Source organism: Rhamphochromis sp. 'chilingali' (genome assembly GCF_963969265.1).
Source record: "Rhamphochromis sp. 'chilingali' genome assembly, chromosome: 13".
Lineage (NCBI taxonomy): Eukaryota > Metazoa > Chordata > Actinopteri > Cichliformes > Cichlidae > Rhamphochromis > Rhamphochromis sp. 'chilingali'.
The window spans coordinates 25,874,863-25,900,209 of NC_137940.1; the positions used below are offsets into that span (position 1 = coordinate 25,874,863).

Sequence of the window (25,347 nt, forward strand, 5' to 3'; positions counted from 1 at the left end):
AGATTTAGTTCCACAATGCAGAACCATCTCAAAAGCATTTGATAGGCAGTGGTGTAAAGGCATATCTGGACAGAAGAACACACAATAGAACACATTAGTCCTGGATTGGCCTCCGCAGACCTCAACATTATTGAAGCAGTGTGGGATCATCTTGACAGATAACAGAACAAAAGGCAGCCAAGAGAAGAAAAGCTCTAAATGTCCCTCAAGAAGCCTGGAGAACTATTCCTAAAGACTACTTAAAGAAATTACAAGAAAGCTGCCTAAGAGTTTCGAGCTGTATTGAAAATAGTAGTCATACCAATTCTTGACGTTCAAGCTCATTAAATTTGTCCGAATTCAGTTTTTCCATATATTTGCACAATATAACAACATACAACTTACATATAAGTTATAATAAATTTTCCTAGCAAAATATAAAGGAATAAGGGGTTGGTTTTAAACCAGCCATTTTTTTATTGTAGATATTTTTTATTGTGTCTTATTGATTGCTGACATACTGTAGAATGGTGCTAGGGACTAAACTTGACTTCTCTCACATCTACCAGAATTCAATTGGCTTTATGTACCTTCATATTGAATGTCAAATAGCACCAGGTAACTTTGTAACAGTGAAAACACATTTTATGGTACAATCATTTGGTATTATCAGATATCAGATTATCATTGCAATAGAGTTTTTAACAGTTCGGAAAGGACCTGAGTTACACAGTTTACAGTTTCAGAGTGATTATTTAGATGAAATTATGGGACTTTATGTATATCCCCCCCACCCCCCATCCGCGCGCACACTCTCCTCCTCCCTGTTTTCCTGTTCATATACACTACAGCAGTGATCCTCAAAGTAGGCTGCCACAGAGTGCTGGCCTGCCAACTATGTCATTAATTTACTGGATAAAGTTGATTGAAGAGGTTCCAGCTATGCTTAATGTTGTATAAACGCTTTCAAATATAACTGAAGCATTTTCAAATGAAGCAGGTATTGAGTGCAGTAAGATGTATGATATCTCTGTCATATAGCCTTGGCATCAATCCTCATACCAGGATAGTGTGGTTAAGTCAGGTAATTTGAAAATAAATTGTTTCAAAGGACGATGAATTATGAGCATTTTAATGTGAATCAATTTTATCTTTACTTATTATTGTTTATTAAATGGCCCATGGCCTTATTCATTTTTAAATAGTGGCCCCTGGACAAAGCAGGTTGAGTATGCACAGTAGCCTCTGCTGGTCTGTTTGAAAGGAGTTTTTACCCAAATTACTGTCAAATTAAATTCCTTTTAAAGCCTAAACTTTGTTGTCAAAACAGCATAATTTTATATCTTGGCAATTAATTGGCTTTATTATCAGGTTTTGCTAATAATACAACAATTGTTGGCAATTTAGCAGTACTTCCAATAAAGAGATGGACTAAGAACATATCGTTATACAGAATATATAGAACATATATAGAATAAGAATATATCTATAGGTCACAGTTTGTAAAGAAAAAACAAACAGTTTATACATCACTGTGGTGACAAGAATTCTTCATTATTATAATTATAATAATTATTATTAATATTATTTGTTTTATTATTATTATTATGTCAGTAAACAGCAAGTAAAGAAAGTTGCGTATCAAGAGCGTTTTAAATGGGGGAAATGAAATTCCAGCATGACAAAGCAGCTTACAGAGGAAGGGAAGCAGCACAGATGGTTGATATCCAACAGTTCAGTTGAATTTTAGAATAAATCTGACATGGTTTGCGTGTAACTAACCAGAAAATAAAGGGAAACAAATGAAAATCACAACATGCAAAGACTCAGGTTAAACTACCAGGAACCTTTTCAGCATGCAGTATTTGTGTGTTTCATTACAGTAGAGTTTACCTGAGTAACCAGTATACAACCCCTTCATTCCCCCCATGCAAAATATTGTCATTGTAATACAGTGCAGATGCTGAACAGTTCTACCTTTTCAGTCTTTATTGTTTAATTTGATTTGTTATGTTTATCAGAGGATTAAATATGTTTTTTCAAGAGTTTGGGTTTCCAGCAAAAGCCCTTACAGGGTAATCACAGCAAACACAGCCAGTGTGATGTAATGATAAAAACTCAGATATTCAACTTTTTTTAAAAAGAAAAGAAAAGGGAAAAGAGAGTAAATCTATTAAAACTGGTGACTTGCAGGAGGATAATTCAATTGAACATTGTACAGAACTAAAAATAAATACATTAGTGCTATTAGACTTGCCTTTTCTTTTTATAGTGTCCAACCTTTACTGACTTTCAAAGACTGCGCAATCAACAGCAGGGCCTAATTGAGATTATTTTGTGGAACAGAAGGCAGCTTTGTTCCTCACAGGCGAAAGAAGTTCAAGGGATTCTTGTAAATATCATGCAGGACTGATGTGAGTGTCAGGTGCTGCCGAATGCCAGTTTTCTCATGAATAATAGCGGTGAAATGTGTTGATAAATCCTGAATGTCTTGTTGAAGTTGCATGGCTTCAGGTGTTGGCTGACATTCTCTCTGTGGAGCTGCCTGTCAAATCAATGCAGGGCTTCTGGAGAGCTGTCTCTGTCTCTTTCCATGAGGTTTTTTCAATAGCACAGCCACTGCACTTCTATATCTTGCTTTCCTTCCACAATGTGAGCGCAATACTGAAAATCCACAACCTCACCATACTGTAGAGACCCCACCCTCCATATTCTAAGATCTCATCTGTTTCTGTTTTGTTTACACAGAAATGGGCCTTGCTGTGTTTTCCCATATCAAACTGTATTAGTTTCTGTCATCGCTAACCTAACGTAGCAGGCTAATAAAAGCATCAGTGAAGTGTGCAGCACATGGCAGCCGCTCTGGGAACGGTTGCTGCAGAGAAGCAGCTCTCATGTGGATGTGGAGAATTGTGGGTCCTACCATATATTGGCCAGGAGCCCATGTGAGTTGTGACCCCATGCCACTTGTCCTTTACACTCGCTGGCTGCATGCTGGCAAGTTGACCTTTATCATTAACCCAGCCTGTCATTTGAAGTCTTTATTATTCTTGCTTCCCTTTTGGTATATTGTATATCAAGGAGCATAAAGGAGGGATGCAGAGCTAGTTAGCACATTTGCACTTGGCAGTTAGAACACTTAGTTTCTGCTGAGTACAAAAAGCACAAACAGTAAACAAGTTACGTTTCTGCTCCGTTAAAGCCATCTTCCAAGCATACTCTTGTTAATTTATGTTACTAATACACATAAGCCTGTTTATCACTGCACACACACAAACACAAATGTATTTGCTTCAGCTGAGATTGTACCAATGTACTTTCAATGCTTTGAAAAGAACAGAAAAGTGCAAATCACTTACACATTTTTTATATATTATTGAATCGTCTAACCTCTTTATACTGTTTCTTTTCAGCATCTTTTTCATTTTTCCCCCCCACTTTGAACTTTAGAGCTCAGCCAGACGAGCACATGCTGTGGCTGAGGCACTGTTGATATTCTTTGGAGGCTCATCTTCATCCACAGCAGTTTTAATCAGCTGCAATTCTAATTAAACTCAGTTTGCACTTGTAATGCTTTAAAACATGTTCAAACACTTCTGAACGGCAACTTTTTGATTGGACACATTTCTGGCACCGTCCTGTTCGCAGGTGATAAGAGCACAGTCTGCAAAGGGAGTCGGTGGGGATGTATTTTTAAAGTGCAGATTGTCTGTGTGTAATCACACCGAGTCAATCCACATCATACACCTTTCTTGTGATGCTATTCAGGAATGTTTTTACCCAGATCCCACATCCATTACATCTTTATCAACTATTTTCATTATCATCCAGCTCTGCCACTTGCCTTCACTCAACCTCATTCTGCCGCGTGCCAAGTCAGCAGTCTCCCACAAAAAGTAATCCACTGCCTTCACTGATGGCCTGTGATATCGCTCTCATCGTTTTCAGCGCTGCCGCGTCGGCTGCAGAATGTGGCAAACAGGCAGTTGACACCTCACTTCTCCTATTCCATTTGAACCGAACACTTTCACAATGAATCCTATCAAATTACCTGATTACATTATACACTCAATTACAGCATTTCGGTGCAGCTATCACCAAGGCATTTCCATTTGTGAGGCAGGTGAAATATCAACCCATGTACTTGAAGTCAAACGGTACAGCTCAGTTCTGCATACTCTTTGCATGTGTACTGGTTTGCAGTCCGGTCAAAGCCTGAACAGACCCTGCATACTGCATTACATAAAAGTTAGCCAGAGGACAAATTGCAAAATGCTTTCGCCTCAGAAAATGTTCCATCATTAAAAACAGAGCAGAGGCATGCCATTTGGATTACAAATGAAAAAATTGCAAATGCCTATTTTTTCCTCCCTCCTTTAGCCTGTCTGAATCAATTGAACAAACTGGCATGATATTTGATGGCCTGTGAGCTCCAATTATTAGAACAATATTATGGCTAGGGTAAGTCAGGGGCACTCCAGTGGAATTCCAATAGTGTTTGGGAGCTGTTTGTATTGGTGCTAGTCCTTCAGGGACTGAAGAAGGGCATACAGCTCAATAACTCAATTCTGAACAATTAGCTCCTGACATGTCTTCCAGAAAACAGATAGAGAGGACTTTAGTGGATAATATTTTCCAAACTATGGGGATTATTATTTCAAAGTCCCAAATAGCATCACAACAAAGTTGCAGCTATGATTTCAAAACATGCTTGCCTGCTGATAAGATTGGGCTTGATAAGTACGTAATTCTCCATCTCTCGACTGTTTAGGTGGCTTTTATTTTGCCGGCATCAGCAAGGATCTCATCACAAGCCCCACCGGCTTCTCGCTGTGCTGTGAAGAAAAGAAGACTGCCTGTTCTCCTGGGTCACTGATTATCAACAGCACACTTGCAACATTTTAAATGGCACCGCTCCTTATCGCTCTCAATTATAAAGTATTATAGTGTAATCGAAAGGGGCTCGTGGATCTGGAATCAGATCTCATCTAACTGGCCGCATGTGCGCCACTCCCCTCCCCTCCTCTGAGCACACCTCCTCAGCTGTGGACCCAGCAGAGTGACCTTGGACCAGGGCAAATCTTGCTGCATCGCTGCGATCTGATGTTATTAGATTGTTCGGGAGGGAGAAAGGTTGAAAAAGCATACGCAGTCCATTTTGTCTTAGTTTGGTCTATAGTGCACTTTCAAGGGGATTGGAAGAACAAATAGAGCTGTCTGTGGGTGTTTGACTTTAGTGTGCGAGAGTGCAAATGTGTGTTTGATGTTTGCACGTGTGCAAGCACTTGTGTCTGTTCAGGCACATAAAACATGACTTGCCGACAGACATCGAGGTGGCATTTCGAGTTGTCTGCTCAGGGGAGAGCTCCCATGCCTGAGGGGATCATACTCACTCAGGCTCTCCTTTGGGTCTTGATGGGCCATGCGCTGTGGTCTGATTGTGAAGAGGTTATAGCTTTGTAAAAGAAGCCCTAGAGGCCAGCTAGAACAATTAGAAATATGTGTTTCTGGGTCACTGGAACACAGTTACAAGTCTAGTAATACTATTTTATTTCAACAGCAGCAGAGGGAGAGTAAGTGGCTTTACTCGGGCTTTTGTCTGATTTCTGATGCGAAATCTCTGTGCTCAAAACACCACGCACGCTGCCACGTTTCAACGGGTTTGCACTTGCAACAATGCCATAGATTTTCAGGCTTTTACTTTATACTGTATACTCTAATCTTGCTCTCCCAAACTCAGTAGTCCTTAAATCAACAGCAAGCTGTGCTGCAAACACGGCACTGACAATACAAATGCATGAGCAGTAACCTAGCTACAAGTAATCTAAGCCTGAGGCACACATGGCCATCATCTCACATATGCTCAGTATTCAATGCACTGAACCAATGCAGGTAATATATCCTGGAAAATAGGGCTCATTATTTGATAAATATTTGATGAAATCAAAATATAGGCTCAACGAACTTCACTATACAAGAGCACGTATGTAATTTAATTCAGGGCTCCGGTAACACTACTGTGAGCTTAATACTTTCATTGGAGGTAAATTGCCACAGGCTATACCTCTCTCTCTCTCTCAGACAGCAAATCCGGTGCTTAATACAGCAGTAAACAAGTTAACAATGCTTGACAGGCATTAAAATTCATATGGATTTCTGAGAGTCAGAAATCCAATGACACAGATCATATTAGTTTTACTGTAAAAAGTGTCAGACCATGTAAGTTGCATTCAGATTTTGGGTTGCATGTCACGGATGTTCCTGACTCACGCGGGATCTGTGTAATTCTTTGACTTGAAATGTCAAGATAAACAGAAATGGGTTTACGAGACTCAGCTGACAGCAACAAACAGGAGCATGTTTACCTGTACATTTTTTCATTATTAAATATGAAAAGGAAGAGGCATTGAGTTGCTCCTGCGATCAGTCATTCAAGGCGTTATGTATGAATGAGAAAATTGGACGGTATGAATTATCTTAAGGGCTGCATCAAACAGTTTCTCTCCTGGCTCAATAAATTTGATGGGTTGCATCATACCAGTCTAACATGATCATTCACCCCCATCATTTTAGACTTGAATTATGTATCAATTATCCCCGGTATCTAGCAGGCCGGGTTATGAGTTCAGCCCTGTTTAGATTTGGTGTATCCTGGTTCAGGCATAGGAGGCAATATACGCACCTCCTGAGGTTGCTCCCGTTTTCATGCAGGATTATAAAACGCTGACTGCATGCTTTTGCAGCCTGCATTTGCAGCTTCGCATAAATTCCCATTTACATTTACTAACAATACCACTGTTTCCTAAATTATAATGGTAATACTAGCAATTGGTTGAGAATAAATAGTTTTGAGGGAAGGGTGGGGGAGCCCTTAAGCCTTTAAAGGAAAAAGGAAGGCCCTGTGTTTTTAAGATATAAAGCTAACACATTTTTCTGTGCAAACAAGTCAAGGTCCAATGCCATTTGCTGGTGGCACTAGTGCTCTAATGCCCATTTCCCCCCATGTTTTAGGAGGCTAAATTAGCCTCCTCTGGAGCCAATTTACTTGAATTAAGGCACTTAGAAAGGTCATACTTACATTTCATTTGAAGTTAATAGACATTGCAATAAGAGTGCTTTTCTGTATTTGCCTACATCACCAGCAGACATTTTCAGATTTAATAAGACCGATATTCTGTCATTATTCTTGATCCCTCATCATGCAGGAGTTTTACAGGTGACTAGTGCCAAAACCTCAGGTATCCGATATCTTAATGGCATTTTCCCCAATTAAACCAGCAATCCACAGTATGTTTGGCCACTGAACTACCTTGTTAAGTTAAATAATGATTGAATTTCATGGGTAATTATGAAAACTGCTCACAAGCGGGACTAATGCTTCTGCTGGTTTAATTAGAACAGGAGCCTGCCACTCAAGGATGTTCCCCGTGCCAGTCCCAAGGACAGTGGCTCAGGCTGGGGGAGATAAGGCTCAGTATGCTACAGACTTACCGCTACAGCACATGCTGCTACAGGTAGCAAGGCCGCAGAATTTCCATCCACAGGTAGGGATGTTACCAGCAGTGAGCAACAACACAAAGCGTGTTCCAGTTTTCCAAGGAAAGAGATAGGAGAAGCCGTTAATCACCTGTTTCCCAACGTGGGAGTAGCTCTCCTGTCAGAGACAAGAGGAGAGTGTTGCCATCAGCATATGTCTTCATAGTACAACACAGAGCATTACCAAATATTACAGTGCATTATCAATGGAATAGCCAGTTTGTCGACCAAAGTAAATGTGGGCTTGTAGAAACAGGATGATTAGATCAACAGAATTGGCTTCATTTCTGTGCAGCTGCTAGCTGTCAAAGAGCCAGAGGGCTACAGGGGCATTGACTGAAACAAGATGTCTTGCTAATAAGATTCAGAATCCTTTCTTCCAGGTGTCTGTTTTCCCTTGCATTAATGGCATTGTTTTTGAGCCTATAATCCACCCTTGTAACCTCTTGGCAAACTGCCCCTCGAGAACGCAAAGTTAACAAGTAAATTAAAGTAAAATTTTATTTATATAGCACCTTTCAAGATAAAATCACAAAGTGCTTTACAAAGGCAGAAAACAGACATTAAAAACTAAAACAAAACAAAAGCAACCAAAAGCAAGTTTAAACAGATACGTTTTTAACTGCTTTTTACAAAACAACAAAGTGTATTAACTCAAAGATAGAGAGTGGGAGCTCCACGACATGCAGCAATGCCCACTCAGGCTAAGGCCAGACTGAGGAGAGGTGTCATTGGTCTTGATGACCCAGAAACACCACAATGCAATCTGTATAATGAGTGGTTTCCCTCCTGAGATGGCTTGTCATTCCATTCATACGTCGTAGCTCGATACATCCTCGCCAGCTCCACTAAGCGCTCTCAAGCGTGAGGAGACAGTGGGGGTGACATAAACACAGAAAGGCATAACTAAAGTGTTCACCAGGGAGAAGGGATATATGCAGTGTATATTGAATTAAATGCACAGTGGCATTTATTCCATTTACTTAATAATAATATTACAAATACGTGGTAAAATACAAGATTGTGGCATTTAGTTATATAAAGTGTTTTTTTATGTTAATACAATTTCATCAGCACATTGTCAGAAAGTGGTTAGACTCATTTATGCCCCTGGTGCACAGCAAATGTCTGAGCTGTTGTTTACATATGTCTGTTTTGAGAAGTATGAGCATGTGCCCTAGATAAGCCCATAGGCTTAGGCAGCATGCAGCCACCACTCAAACATATGAACTCATAAACGTCTGCTATCAAATAACAAAAGAAACTCAATTAAGAGAAGCGATCTGGCAGGGATTTCATCAAATTAGGTGACTGACGAGCTTGGTCATCTGGAGTATATAGCATTTTTCATCTAATATCACTTGCAGACGTCTTGGAATACGGAGTAAGTTTAGCTGATAGAGGGGACGAGAAGAGCAGAGCCGCCACGGAGGAGGTCGTGTTCGAGCACAGTGACAATTTCTTCCGACAACGTCCCATCTGATTTTTGCTTCGTCAGCATCCTCTTTAGAGCAGGGATGTCGTATTTAATCAAATTACCTGCAGGAGCTGCTCCTCCTTTTATTAATTTATTGGCAGGGTGGGTAAAGGAGCTCCTTCTGGATGAGTGTGTTTTTGCTCTTTGAAACGTGAACCAGAGGAGGCTGAGCTAACAGGACCTGACAGTGGCAACCGCCCTAGCACTCGGCTGTGAGAGGACCAGTCGGCTCTTTCACTCAAGCCTCATTAGGGATACAGTGAGAATAGTCATCTGAGGCTCAGAGACAGGAGCTGGGTCTGGTGCTGCTGCCCTTCAGAGAAAAAAAAATGGATCAGGCTCAACTGTAGATGTCAAGAGTTTGAGGCTCAGGAGCTGTTATGTTAAACGATGGTGAGGATAGTGGGCTCTTATCCAATCACATCTCCTTGGAACACAAGATGCTGATTTAGCGCCGTCGATGAACGATCTGTGATATATTTGTAGTTTAATCACATAACTGTAAGGTTAAAAACCCTAATCTAATTCTCCATCAAAGCCGATTCTGCCAATGAAGATAAAAAGCAGACGGTTAACAAAACGCAGCGAAGGCACAGACAGCGAAATTAACAAGACTGGAAGCTGCTCTTGTCTCCATCCTTCCCCCTCTTCCACACCGCTTTTGCTCTGCGCTTTGGCCTTCGGGCTCTCAGGTGTACAGTGCATCTGGCCAGCCTATAGGGTGTATGGAACAAAGCCACAGTGACATTTTATCTGACGGTAGCTCCTGTGGGGCCTGAGCCATGCTGCCAAACTGTCAGGCAGATTTCAGCACGATGAGGAGGGGGAAGAAAGCCAAACAAACAGAGCACTGGCACAATCTCCCATCGCCAAGCAGCGCAGACGAGCACAGAGAGACGTCCCTGGGGATCGCAGGAGGCCGAGATGAAAGCGAAAGCGAGATCTAACCTTTTTGTTGTTGATGGAACCTAGTTCTTTAGTGCTGCTAGATTAAAAGCAAGAACTGCGAAGTGAAATGAAAAAGGAATCACTTCAGCTGTTCGAACACGGAGACCCTTAGTGGAGACAGGACTTCCATATCAATTGAAACGAAGAAAATAGAGTAAATATTGTCGTCCTTTGTGGGACATGGATACAAGTGTGTTTTGTACAGTGCGTGCCCTCTGTGGTACATACAACAGGCACGTAACGACCACACTCCCTCCTGTAGTAGAATTATGGTAATCACACACAGTATTTCAAAAGCTTTTCATCTATTTTTCATTTCTCGCTGTTCTCGGGGTGAAAGAACAGGCATATTTCATCAACAAAGCAGTACATGAAGCCAAGCAAGACTAGCACCCTCACAAGGTGGAAAGTTATAAATTCTGCATATGCACAAAACCAGTGGTTTCAGATTCTATGATACAGAACTGCTAATATGGATATATCTCATTTGCTCAGTGCTGGTGAACATTTTGTTATCAAAACCACATTATCACACATTCAGTAGGTGACAGTCTAGTGCTGGATATTCTTCTTCTGCTGGTCTAATAAAAAAAACGGTGCCCTTGGTTACAGTTCAGAAAAAAGCTGCAGCACTGACCCATATTTGTTTATTAAAGGTGCTTTGCTATCTCTCTGCAGCATCCATTTTTGGGGAACCTTGAGGGGGGGATTGGCTTTAATACACTAAATGCTCATGTTGACAGTGCCTAATTAAAAATGTGGCACAATGAAGCCACCGCCCTCACTCTTAGATATAGGGTTGGTATTAACCTCCTGCTGCTTCGTGAGCAGATAAAGAGATATTGATGTTAAGCTGGAACTTGAGCTGAAGCCCCAGGAGTCTGTGATCAAATCCCCAACTTAACGCTCCACTGTGCACTGCGTAGCCTACTTCACCTTCACATGGCCCATCATGCCCCAGCTTATACCAAAGTGATCCTTTCTCACCATTCTCCCGGCATGAAAAGGAGGCTCACAGTAGAAAGAGATGGAGATCAGATGAAGAAGAAGAAAGTAAGAAGGAGAATGATAATTGAGAGGTACTTGGCACTTCCAGGAATGTCCGCGGCATTGTGAATTCCTCCAGTGTCAAAGTTCACGCAAGATGGGCAGGAGCTAATTACAAGGCTTGCTGCTTCTGGGGCTAGCAGCATCAGACCTTTGAAAACAGGGCCCAAAACTTCCCTTTAAAGTGACAGACACTTTAAAATCAGCCTTAGTCCATTACTTAGTGGTGTCAAGCTTTTAAGAACAAGCCAATAAGCAGCTAGTGGGAAGGTTAGACCTTTATACCTGAACTCAGTTTGTCAGCAGTGCTGCTCACTGCACTGGCTGGTACAGATCTTGTACCTTTTTCTACATCAGAGAGTAAGTGCATGCTATTACCATTGGCCAGAGCCGCTGCTCACATTGCCATCATTTCGGCACTTCATCAAATTGATATTGTGGGAAAACACACGGGCAGTGCCCAGTCTTTAGTTCATAAACACACCCAGACTCTCTGCCAGTTTCCACTGGCTAGTGTGCTGGCCATAGACCTAGTCAGTGCTTTTGGCTGATAATATGAATGGTAATGAGTGACTGGCTGTTGGGATTGAAAGCAAAAGCGCTGTCATAATTGAGTTAGATTAATTAAAGGAGCTCCACTGTATTCTTACAGATCAGTGCATCTTGTTAGAGGGCTGTGGGTTGAGGCGCTCGAGGGGGTGTGTTTTTGGCTAAAGTGTATGTGTTTGTGCATGTGTAACCTGCAGATTGTGGGTTAGGAAGGTTGTTGTGTGAGGAACTAATTGAAATGAGAGGCGATGTGCAAGTCTCTGCCAACATGGCCAGTCCATTTGTCAGGGTGACATCACTGCACTCACACCCCATCCATCTCGGTGCAGCACCACAGAACCATGCTTCTCACCGTGATTAATATCCATACCTCCCTCACTGCGCTGCATAACCCCACCACCGTACTCACACAACACCCCACCACAGCTCCACACATGCACATCCACAAGCAAACAAATACTGACACACACACACACACTGTTGGAAGCCCTTCTCTGCACTCACCTGCACTCACTGCCATGGCGCTCCCATTTACTCTGTAATACACACATGGCTGGAGCCCAGAGACAACCCAGATATGCACACATAACCTTCCCAGTTGTCTCAAACAAAAAAATGTCCTTGTAGTTTTCAGTGGGTTTGAGTTGGTTGGTTTGGATGTATATATGTATATATATTAGTTTGGTTTTTTTGGTTTTTTTGTTTTTTTGTGTGTGTGATAAGACCGTTTTCTCCAGTTTGAGATGATTTGAGCTTTGTGACATGGCACATTACCCTGCTAGAAGCACCCACCAGAAGATGGGTGCACTGTTGTCGTAAAGGGATAGGGATTGCAACGCGGCAATGCACAGGTAGGTTGTGGTATGTAAATGATGGTCACTTAGTAAGAGGCCAAGAAAATATCCACCACTGCCAGAACCATAAAATGCAGGATGGATCCATGTTTTCATGCTCCATGTCATCCCAAAACCTGATCCTACAATCATAATGTGGCACCTGACATTAAAATTCAGCCGTCCAGGCAATGTTTTTCCAGTCTTCTGTTGTCCAGTTTTGGTGAGCCTGTGTTAATTGTAGCCACAGTTCCCAGTTCTTAGCTGGCAGGTATCTGGCTTGTTCTTCGGCTGTTGGCAAACAATCAGAGGCATTTTCTGCATACATTTTTTCAGTTACTGTTGCCTTCCTATCAGCTCAAAGTTTTCTGTACATTCTCATCTGATCTCCAGCATCAACAAAGCATTTGTCCCCAAAGAACTATCACTCAGGCGTCTTTTTTCTTTCTAGACAATTGTAGAGATGGTTGCTTACATCAGCAGCTTCTGAAATATTCACAACAGCCTGTCTTTCACCAACAACCACCAGCAATCAAATTCAAAGTCACTTAAATCATCTTTCTTCCCAATTTTGATGCTCAGTTTCAGCAGACCATCTCTAAATGCATAAATATATTGATTAGATATTTGCGTTAATGAGTAGTTAAACTAGTAACTAGTGACACTGAATTTACCTCTTGCTTTGTACATTTAAGTTGACTGATTGTCTTTAATCAACTCAGTTATTAAGCCACCTATTTATGTGCTTTGTAGTTTTCTTGGATTTCCCACATATGAGCTGTGTGTCTGTTTTTGGATGTCGCCCTTTTGCCTGCTCCTACTGGATTGTTTGTCATGCTGCTTGCCTTCCTGATCGTGTGGTGGTTAGAAGCATCACCTCACAGCAAGAAGATCCTGCATTCAATACCAGTCTGGGGCTTTTCTGTGTGGAGTGTGCATGTTCTCCCCGACTTCTTTCTCGGTACTCCGGCATCCTTCCACAGAAGAAACATGCATGGGGTTAGATTAATTGGTGATTCCAAATTGGCCATGGCTGTGAGCGTGAATGATTGTCTGTCTCTCTGTGTTAGCCCTGCAATAGATTGGCGACCTGTCCAGGGTGTACTCCGTCTCTCACACTATGACAGATGGGGTAGGCTTCACACCCCCCCCCCCCCCCCCAATGACCCTGAAATGTAAGATGGATGAATGGATTTTTGGACCTTATTCTGCCTATGTGCGTCCTGCACTTGGGTCATTCTCCTGTGGTGACTGTGAAAGCATTATTTTTAAAAAAAAAGCTGTCATATGTAATACAGTAGGAAATGATTTGTCATCTCAGATTGGCTTTATACTATATGCCATGATTCCATTTCACTTTATCACTGCTGTCTTTGACAAGCTTAAAGGATAAAGCCAGTGATATTCTATATTTCTGCTATTGCCAATAATACCTTACTACATCCCTCAATACTTTTTGACCATCTGTGATTCTTTTCCCAAGCCTGATTTTTACTACTAAAGGTAGTTTTATACCAGAATTTATTGATACAATATATAGAAGAGAAGCGCCTTAAGACAACTGTTGTTGTTTTTTGGCTCTATATAAATAAAGTTGAATTTACTTGAACATGGAAAATCTGTTACCATTTATTTTAATAATAGAACATATTTAGAATCATTTAACCACAGTAAAAAGTTATATGGCACACATGATCTCTGATTCTGCACATTTCTAGATCACCAATTATACTTAATCACTTTTGTGACACTGACCATGTTACGTCCTTGGTGAAAGAGAAAAACACACAAACACATTTCAGTGTGATTTAATCTGCTCATTAGAGGCTTGTCTCAGTAAATGATTTTGTAGCCATTGTAGCATGGAACATGGCATCAGAACCAAGTGGAAGTGTCAGAAGTCAGAGTCATACCTTGTCCAAAGGTTATGAAGGGCGAAAGAAACAGCACAGAAGCTGGATCAGGTGTATCCAAGGTACAAAAGAGAGACTAAAAGTGACCATACATGAAGCTAGAACATCAACGTAAGCAGAGTTAAAGGAAATAAAAGCACATCAATCTCCAATTAGTTGTGTAAAGAAGTCTATGTAGTTTTCTCTGAGGATGAGTACCAGTCTGTCAACCAGCCTTGGAAAGGCAAACTAAGCCAAACACTTGGATGGGCTAAGACCTACCAGCACAGTGGTAACTGTAAAATGGCTTTTTGCTGGAATCAAAAAGTCAGACATGTAGTGACATCATAAAAAAAAAGCACTTTGGAAGATTTTCAAATCATGCTGGGGCAATGTGGGTTGTCAGGTTTTACACGAATTTGTTGAGGCTCTGCCAGCTCGAGTGCATGCTGTCGCTAAAGCACAAGGAAGGCAGGGCAAATATTCAAAGATAGTCTGTAATTAAATTTATGGAGAACATATGTAGATTTATGTAGATTGCATGTTATATGATTTATGTAGATTATATTATATTAATTTAGGGAAATTATGAACCATTTTCATCTGTAAGGGAAAAAATTGTATTCAATTCATAACAAACACAAAAAAAACAAATATATTCTAGAGCGACGTAAGAATTTTGGTCTCCAGTCTGCTTTTTCTTTTCTTTTTTTTTTAAATCCAAATTTTGTTCATAAAATAGCTAGACTCGGAAGATTTAAGCAAATACTAGAGTGTATTTGTTGAGGACAATTTTCATTCTTGGTTTTGTTAGGCTATAGAGTATTCATGGTAGCACAATGAATTCCATCAGTCTCTGAATAAACTACAAGTTTATTGTAATGGAGGAACATATCATCCAATCATGTGGTTCTGACCAACAATAGAGGTTCTAGTAAGTAGGGACGAGCTTTATTAGGCTTTGGCTCCACAGGTAGTGCTTGAGAAGGATAATACATTGTTATATACAGTGGGGCAAAAAAGTATTTAGTCAGCCACCGATTGTGCAAGTTCCCCCACTTAAAATGATGACAGAGGTCAGTAATTTGCACCAGAGGTACACTTCAACTGTGAGAGACAGAATGTGAAAAAAAAATCCATGAATCCACATGGTAGGATTTGTAAAGAATTTATTCGTAAATTAGGGTGGAAAATAAGTATTTGGTCAATAACAAAAATACAACTCAATACTTTGTAACATAACCTTTGTTGGCAATAACAGAGGTCAAACGTTTACTATAGGTCTTTACCAGGTTTGCACACACAGTAGCTGGTATTTTGGCCCATTCCTCCATGCAGATCTTCTCGAGAGCAGTGATGTTTTGGGGCTGTCGCGGAGCAACACGGACTTTCAACTCCCGCCACAGATTTTCTATGGGGTTGAGGTCTGGAGACTGGCTAGGCCACTCCAGGACTTTCAAATGCTTCTTACGGAGCCACTCCTTTGTTGCCCGGGCGGTGTGTTTTGGATCATTGTCATGTTGGAAGACCCAGCCTCGTTTCATCTTCAAAGTTCTCACTGATGGAAGGAGGTTTTGGCTCAAAATCTCACGATACATGGCCCCATTCATTCTGTCCTTAACACGGATCAGTCGTCCTGTCCCCTTGGCAGAAAAACAGCCCCATAGCATGATGTTTCCACCCCCATGCTTCACAGTAGGTATGGTGTTCTTGGGATGCAACTCAGTATTCTTCTTCCTCCAAACACAACGAGTTGAGTTTATACCAAAAAGTTCTACTTTGGTTTCATCTGACCACATGACATTCTCCCAATCCTCTGCTGTATCATCCATGTGCTCTCTGGCAAACTTCAGACGGGCCTGGACATGCACTGGCTTCAGCAGCGGAACACGTCTGGCACTGCGGGATTTGATTCTCTGCCGTTGTAGTGTGTTACTGATGGGGACCTTTGTTACTTTGGTCCCAGCTCTCTGCAGGTCATTCACCAGGTCCCCCCGTGTGGTTCTGGGATCTTTGCTCACCGTTCTCATGATCATTTTGACCCCACGGGATGAGATCTTGCGTGGAGCCCCAGATCGAGGGAGATTATCAGTGGTCTTGTATGTCTTCCATTTTCTGATGATTGCTCCCACAGTTGATTTTTTCACACCAAGCTGCTTGCCTATTGTAGATTCACTCTTCCCAGTCTGGTGCAGGTCTACAATACTTTTCCTGGTGTCCTTCGAAAGCTCTTTGGTCTTGGCCATGGCGGAGTTTGGAGTCTGACTGTTTGAGGCTGTGGACAGGTGTCTTTTATACAGATGATGAGTTCAAACAGGTGCCATTCATACAGGTAACGAGTGGGGGACAGAAAAGCTTCTTAAAGAAGACGTTACAGGTCTGTGAGAGCCAGAGATTTTCCTTGTTTGAGGTGACCAAATACTTATTTTCCACCCTAATTTACGAATAAATTCTTTACAAATCCTACCATGTGAATTCATGGAATTTTTTTTCACATTCTGTCTCTCACAGTTGCAGTGTACCTCTGGTGCAAATTACTGACCTCTGTCATCATTTTAAGTGGGGGAACTTGCACAATCGGTGGCTGACTAAATACTTTTTTGCCCCACTGTATACTTTTTCTCTTTTCAGGACATTTTTTGAGAACAAGAAAACATATATTATCAGCATTCTTCTGCTTTACAATTCTGATTTGTACAGTCAAACAGGTGTAACATGCAAATTTTCTTACTGCACACAATGAGCACAAACAGCACATTTCTGTAAAATTATTGCTTCTTGTGAGCTTTGAGGCAGTTTCAAATTAGAACACAGCCCCACTGGCAAGAGCGCTGCATTGTGTTGCCAACCATATTGTACCCATCTGAAGACAAACACAAAAAAATCACTCATTCAGCACACACACCACAGTGCTAAACCTCTGGAAAACAGATGTTCGTTCAAATTTGCTGCGATAGATTTACAACTCAAGTTGGCAGGTTTCAATAAATGAACAAATACTTGAAGGCAGGATTTACAGTGTCGCAAATGGAAGCTGTAAAATTGGCCGCTGGGGCTTGTTTCTCAACTTTTTCAGGGGTAGGGTCAACCAAAACTAAGCTCGTTATGGCCAGCTATCAGAGCTACTCCAACCTGAGGAGAAGTGGAGTTAGGCTTTGAAGATGCTCTAAATGATGACCTTTTTCTCCTACCCTGCTCCACTGATGTGCTTTGATAAGCTGGGCTCTGATCTCTTCTGTGGTATCACTGCATCACTGCATCACTGCACACTGCGCCGTCCTCCCCGAGCTGGCTTGCGCTAAACTTTCTCACCACGCCCTCAAATTACATCACCCAGGCTTGATGTCATTTTTCACACCATGCCTTTGAACTTGTTCAGCCACAGGCCAAAAAAGTGAGGCAGAGCACCCTGACGATGTCTTGTTTTGAACAAAGGATTATGATTATACTAAGAGTGCATTTAAAAAAAAACATTAGACATTAGTAAAAGAAAATGATTGTGCAAATGTGAAATATATCCAGACGACGCGTGCTCCTCCAAGTAGAACCAAAGTGCTGCTTAACCTCACAGTTGTGGCTCTCAAACACTACTCTCTCCCTCTCCCCTTGTGGAAGCATGCAAGCACGCCTCCGCACCAGCTGTGAGATGCAAAGCTCCCCTTTGTGTAAAAGCCTTTTGCTGTCTTTGAGAAGCCTCTGTCCATGCTATTATGTGAAAAGAACGACAATAAGAGACACGGCAAAGAGAAAAGGTGATGGGTTGGGGGAGGCAGAATGGAGAAAGACACTGAGAGGAGGGGTGGACAGGAAACTGAGCCAGCGAAAGGGAAGGATGGCGAAGGGGAGATCGGGAGAGAAGCAACGAAACTGACAGCCCCAATAGTCGATGTATGATTGATGGAGTGGTGCTCGGATGCCAGGGGTCATACATATGCAAACTGCTCATTTGTAGTTGCTGCCAGAGCTGCTGTTCACTAGAGCCCTTGAACAGTGTCGTCTGACCACTGGGACACATCGCACAATCAGATTAAGCAGCCCCCGAAATCACATGCAGGACGACCAGCAGCTGCCACGTGCACCACCGATTTTGACTTACAGTATCTGTTTTTCATCCCCCGCCTGCCATAACAGGCCCTCGTCTGTCTGTAAGAGATCTGGGTTTTAGGGGCTCAGATATGTGTCAGATGAGCTCTGGTGTCTGTGCGGCATGGATTTTCCCTCTTGACATTTTGTTGTAGGTTTTTGTTTTGTTTTGTTTTTTTCTTATTGCTTTGTTGCACACAGACCACATTTTCCATGTGAGTGGCTCAGTCTGTATGTAGTAGCACAGTATGCATAATAATCTACCAGAGGTGGGACCAAGTCATTGTTTTGCAAGTCTCAAGTAAGTCTCAAGTCTTTATCCTCAAGTCTCAAGTCAAGTCTCAAGTAATGTCAGGCAAGTCAGAGTCGAGTCTCAAGTCACTGGTGTAAAAGTCCGAGTCAAGTCACAAGTCTGAAACTTTGAATTTCAAGTCCTTTCGAGTCTTTAAAAAAAACAAACGAAAAAATAATGTTGCAGTTATGCTAAATGTAAATATTAGACCATGTAATTTTAAAATCTGTGTTTTTCTCAACACATACAAAATAGTGAACTTAGAAAATATACACAAATTGTGAAATTGCACCTCTTTAAAATGCAGCTCAATTAAACCTAGCTCCAAGAATAATTTTCACCGACAGTTCTGAGATAAGCTGCATGTTATTCTTGGATGCGGTTGTAGGACCAGCTTTAAAATCGCATGACAAAAATATCATACACATTAAAAAAAACTGTATCACCAACGTAGCCTGGAAAACATTTGCTAGTTAGATGAAGTCAGCGATCTCATCTTAGCATATTTATATGCATATTAATAATCATACGGTTCTTGGAGTGAGTGCATACACTCATGAAGTTTAGTAACTTCCGGTCACTGCAACAAGCCCAGGTACAGTTTACCGACGGATGGGTGCAGGACCTTGAAATGCACCGTGTAGAACGAAAGACCATCGTACGTATCATAAGTTTACCAGTCTCACAAATCGTCTTCATAAATACACATTCGTTAACCGTTTATTAATAGGACCTTTGAGCTCAACGGTAATTAATTAGTAGTGGAAATAATTTCTGGTAGCATCACAGAAATGTAGCAGTGACAATAATATTGTATGCTGTAATCGTACTGGGCAATTAGTGATACAAAAAACCTGTTTTATCCTGTGAATAAAAGTATATGTTTTTGTCAGTGTACCATAATAACAGAAGCGAAACGCAATATTGTGTCAGGACAATTCACTATTTATGCACAATAAATAAAGGAGCATAGCGCGACAATTTCTGTTCAGCGCCAGACTTGCTTGTAACCTATATCACCAATTATGTTAAGAAAAATGACGCATTAACTACAACAGCAGACTGACCTTTGTGTAAATGTTTGGAGCAGATTAACCTGTGAGCTGGAGGGTTCTGGGACGTTATATTTGGTCTTTGAATGGCTGCAATCCAGGCCATCCGTCGCCTCTTTGTTACTTCGGAAACATGGCTCGAACAATTTCTCTTCAACGACGTAATCCGATAACAACCGATCTCTTTACCCGTCGGCTTCCCGTGGCTGTCATGCGACCGGCTATTGCAGTTAATAATACAACAGCTTCTTGACATTTTTGTGTTTCTTTTTATCGCTGTATAACTGATTTTAATTGAAAGCCTGCGTGCGCTAGTACCGCTTGCCACGAGTTCCCAGAATCCTTTGCGGTTCTACCCGTGAATGACGTCACATTTTCAATCTCCATATAATATGCATGTTAAATTTTATATTTGGGGTAAAATATCAAGTCTTTTCAAGTAAACCGGTTCAAGTCCAATTCAAGTCCCAAGTCATTGGTGTAAAAGTCCAAGTCAAGTCACAAGTCTTAGAACATTTTTTCAAGTCAAGTCTAAAGTCATAAAATTAATGACTCGAGTCTGACTCGAGTCCAAGTCATGTGACTCGAGTCCACACCTCTGTAATCTACCTCTAGCAGCGTCCAGCCGACACCCGGCATCTACTGCGTCCGGGAATCTTTGTGCAGCTGAGACTAATGCTAAGCCAAAGCAATTAGGTTTCTTATAATCATCTGCGTGTTGACGTTTTGGGAAAAGACCTGCAGTATACTGACTGTGTTATGATTTGGTTTGAGCTTGCAAAGTGTCAAGGGCTAGGGCCTCGAACATCAGACGGCTTTGTTGCCATGTGAAGCGTTGTGATTTTTAAAATTAATTATTAATTTGCGATGAGGCCAGGACAGAATCGGGGTGGCATGCAGGGGATGGGGGCTTATGCATAAATTCTTTTAACCATTTTCTGGTTTAATTCTGTGCTCATGTTATATTCATTAATATGGAATAAGTAATTTATTGGAGTGACAATCAGAAAATATGTGATTTTCCCACAAGTTTTTATTTCTGTCCACCGCAGAAGCTGTGATGTGGCGTGGATCACAGAGTCTTCTGTGTTCAGCCATAAAGAGGCTTTCTTGTGCTTTTCCGCATTTCACTCTTTCGCTCGCCCTGTTTCTATAGCTCTCTCGCTCTCCTTTTCTCAGATCAGACTGTGCTCCAGCCACGCTATTGGGCACCGAGCTGTAAACAGGAGCGGCACACTGATCCGAGTCACCTTCATTCAGGCCCATGCCCCAGTCGCCTCACACACCATTTCTTTTTTTTCCTCCCTCTTTTTGAAACTCGTCAGTGTTTTGAATCCACACTCCCAAAAAACTGGTAAAAATGTCATGGGTACAGCTCCCTGTGCGGAGGATGGACCGCTGGGTATGCCCCTTGCTCATCGTGAGCCTGACACATAGGCCCTTTATGTGGCTGTGAGGAGGGTGGCCCCTTCCATCCTCTGCTTCTCATCCACACCCCAGAGGCTCTCATTCAACCCAGGCCTGGCTGGGGGGAAGTTGAAGCTCTTTTGTATTGGGGGGGAGGGGGATTCTTAGTGGGGGCTGTCAAGGCTGTGACTGTGTGCGCCTTTATTTCCCCAGAAAAGAGATGGGGTGGAGGGGGTAGAGATAGAGGGAGAGGGCAAGAGGGAGGCCGGAGAGGGAGGAGTGGTTCCAAAGGAGAGTTTGGACACAGAAGGCCTTGTTAACCGGCTCCCTCAAAGAGAGAGAGGATGAGACATAGAAAAGAAAGACGGAAAAGGCAAAGTAACACCAAGCATGAATTTTTTTTTTTTTTAAAGCCAAAAAACCGTTTCCCTCTGTTACGTCACTGTGTTATTCCCATTTTACTCTACCCTTCCCTATCTGTTCCCTCCATCTGTCCCCATGTAAGCTCAATCTTCAGCTCAACAAGCTTTTGCCCTCCCCCTCACCTCTTCTCAACCTCGTCCATTAGTTTACGCACATTCTATTATCTGGGAGAGCGGGCTAAAAGAGATGTCTGGGGTCAGAGCGATCATTATCATCACCCCTTGCTGCTACACTTGTGAGTTATAGCCCACCATACTGGAAACAGACATTTAAATCATAATCAATAAAGCAATATCAATGCTGAGAAGCATGGCAAAAGGAAATCAGGCTCCAGGCTCTGGAGGAAACACATACTCTGAGACTGAGACGGTGGCACGCACATATTGATGAAACATGATCAAGCCAAATGAAAAAAAACACACACACAATATGTGACGTCACGCTTTGCACTTTTTTTCTAATGCTCAACTAATGCACATTGTGGCTGGTGTGCAAAAATGTGTGAAAGTGGAGCGAGCGCGTCATCATGAGGGGACGATGACGTGCCGTAACCGCTATCCGACTCTCTGGTCACGTTAAGGTAACTAGGGAAGCAATGGTACTTGCAGGGGTAGCCGTACAAGACGCACACAGTGTTTCGTCCAGCAGGGACAATGCGAGGAGACAGGTGTGACCTGACCCAGCTGTGACCGGACCACGTTCTTCGTTGCCGTTGCAGCTGAGATCATGACTGAGTCTCTGTCTCTTTGCTGCCACGAGGAGAAAATGCCAGTTGCCCGCGTACAGAAAAAGTGAACCACATCACTGTCAGGGAAGAATAGGTTTGGGACATGATACAAAAACTCATCATGTAATCAGTCAGTATAAATTACAGTTCTAACACACAGAGAAAGGCTACACAATCACTGTTATTAACTTGCACAGTTTGTGGTGAATAAGATACTCTCGTGCAAATATAATGCATAATCCAGCTGAACTGCGCAGACTTGTTGGATTCCATATTTAGAAATCTTTGTTTCACCCACAAAGACCATTTGAAGTTACTATTATTATTATTATTAGATGTGGTTCTTTTATAACTTCTTTTCTCACCAGATGTTATTGAAAACATTATGGATTTGCTTTATATGATTTAAGAATAGCAACTTAAATAACGCTTATTTTGATGATTTCTTTTCTCCGCTCAAGCCAACACGTCCCGCTGAGGCTCTCGAGCTTGACGTAGGAGATGAGTATTGTTTTTGAGGTGGCTTTTTTAATGTTTTAAGAGAAAAACAAAGCATTAAGTAAATCACACATTATCATAGGGATTGGGTTTTGAGCATTGCCTCACTTACTGAGTGAAGTGAAAATACCCCACAGCAAATCTATAGTTTGTTACAGAGCTCGCAGCAGGCAAGAATAAAAATGTAGCAGGGAAAATTAAATGAGTACAAATGATGTGTTTAATAATTAATAATTTATTTGTTTACACAGATCAACTAGAACTATTTAGTATTTAATGATGATTTCACGTTTGCTAAATTAACTGGACTGGGACACTGTAATTGCGTATACAGTTTGGTTGAAAGTTAATCGTTGACATCATTTAAAAGATCATTTGCATATTGATTTGAATTTGGGTAACTAACAAAGATGGATATTGTTTGATACTGTATTACAGTTTAGAATTAAATGCTCTTTGCAAAGCACCTAATGTTTAAATGTTTTTTTTTTTTGTTAAAAATCAAATGGAAGTCAGGTTGAGTAGTGCAGTCAAGCACATTGCCAGCTTGATCAAACACTTCAGGAGCATTGAGCTTCAGTCCAGAATCCCAAGGTCCTGTGTAGGTGTGAGCTGTGAAACGAGAGTGCAATGCACATCATGGTTTATGTGCAGCCAAAGCCCACGCAGTGCTGATCAGACAGGGATCATCTGCTATATCTGGAATCTATAACCCTGTCGCTGGTGCTTAAGGGGAAATTTGGAGAGCTCAAACCAGAACCAAAGTGAAGCTATACAGTGTGTTATGTGTCATTGAAGTAAGCTTACTTTTTAGTAATTTTTTTGTAATCATAGAGGAGACTGAGGTGTTTTATAGGTCATCAACTCCAAATATGTACAAAATGGCACATCCATAGTAAAAAGTCTGCAATGTAAAAATAGCAATAGGCATGCATAAAAACAATTACTTTGCTATCTTAATTGCTTTCCAAAGAAAATACTTTCTGTCACCTTTCCAATTAAAACATAACCAGGAGCTATATTAGATGTATTTTTAAATGGTGCCTGCAGCATGTCTTGCTGTCTAAGATATTGGATTCCACCTCTACATTTTAATGACCAGTTTTATTTATGCAGAGGAATCAACACGGCTAAACAAGAAGCCACAAAAGACCATAGCATGAAACTGTGTTTTGTTTTTCTTTTTTAAACTGTGCCAGCTGAGGATTCAGCTCTAATGATTTACATCTTGTTATTTAGCAATGCCGCATATTACAATGCCACATGGATAGTGTTTACAGTATCTTTTCAATTAGCCTAACAGTTGTACAGAGTCCGTTTTCACATGCCAGTCTCCTGACATTTCTTAACCCAACTGACATACACTTGGTGAAGTGTGAACCATTTTGCAAATGAGGGTTATTCTGGGAGAGTCACGTCTCTCCTCCCTCTCTCTCCCTCTTGCTCTCCTCCATGCACCCTCGAGAAGGTTGTAAAAGCTGTTGTCCTTTAGTGATGACGGAAAGCGAGGAGGAGCCGCGAGAGAAAAAGAAAAGGAAAAGCTCTTCAATTGGAGCCCCGATTTCTCCTCTCTCCGTCTGCGTCTGTCTCTTTCACTCTCACTCTGCATGTGGCCTGCTGCTCTGTCATCCTCAGGGATGCATCTGAAGGAGACCATCTGTTGATCCATTTGTCTCCTGCTTTGCTTCCTGTGCCACTGCCTCTCTCCAATCGATGATCAGGCCTGGCCTTTCCCCTGCCCACCCTCTTTGTGTCTGCCAACAGGCCCTCAGGGCGAGGCGGGTTTGCTGTTCGGGTTGAGATAGGAGATTGTGCCCGGATTCAGACAAAGAGAAATGATAAGCAGTGGAGAACATGCTGGGTTTTTGTACACAGACTGCTCACAATGAACAAGCTAATGACCACAGAGAAAGCTACTTTCTAATCAGTGCTCATCTAAAGTGAGCATTGTTATGCTGACCTGAGTCAAAAAAATGTAATTCTTTTTTATGCGTTGCTAATATCAAAACCGTAATCTTCTTTCGCTTTGACAGTTTATCCTTACACGGATAGACGACAGACCACGAAATAGATGTTAGGAACAATGCCGAGATGCCGAAGGACCACCGGAGGCTTCCAAACATTCACCACCAACACATTCATTGCTTGTGAAGTGTTTGGCAGCGTTGCTGCTAAAGAGAGTGGGGTGCTGGTTTCCACACATCACCCATCTGTCACCTCACATGCATGCTCATGGGTTTGACGGACACCGACTCCACCGTGGGGACTTTGGGGATTGCTTGCCCTTGATCTTCTCCCGTGACTCTCCATTAACCATCAGTCGGCAGAGCTCAGGCCCTGGAGAGCAACTGGGAAAGGGTGGCGTGTTAACACAAGCGCTGATGTAGCCAAGAGAAATTCATTGTCCAAATCTAGCAGATTACTGACATGGAGGAAAATGTACATAAATAGTGCTGGATGTAAATGTTTTGACTGTAAGTTCGTTGGACTATGGAGCAGGAGAGAGAATGGTAATGACAGGATAAAACTCAGAACACGTGTGCAGTGTGTGCGTTCCATACTGCTTATTTTTGCAGCATTTGAAGCTTTTTTTTTTCCTCTTTC

At 41.8% G+C, this 25,347-nt stretch overlaps 1 protein-coding gene across 4 annotated transcripts in view; it reads left to right on the forward strand.

Moving 5' to 3' along the window:
• The window catches only part of nlgn3a (neuroligin 3a), a 133,798-nt gene that overhangs the window by 64,813 nt on the left and 43,638 nt on the right, over positions 1-25,347 (forward strand). The gene's annotated exons all lie outside the window — the stretch shown is intronic.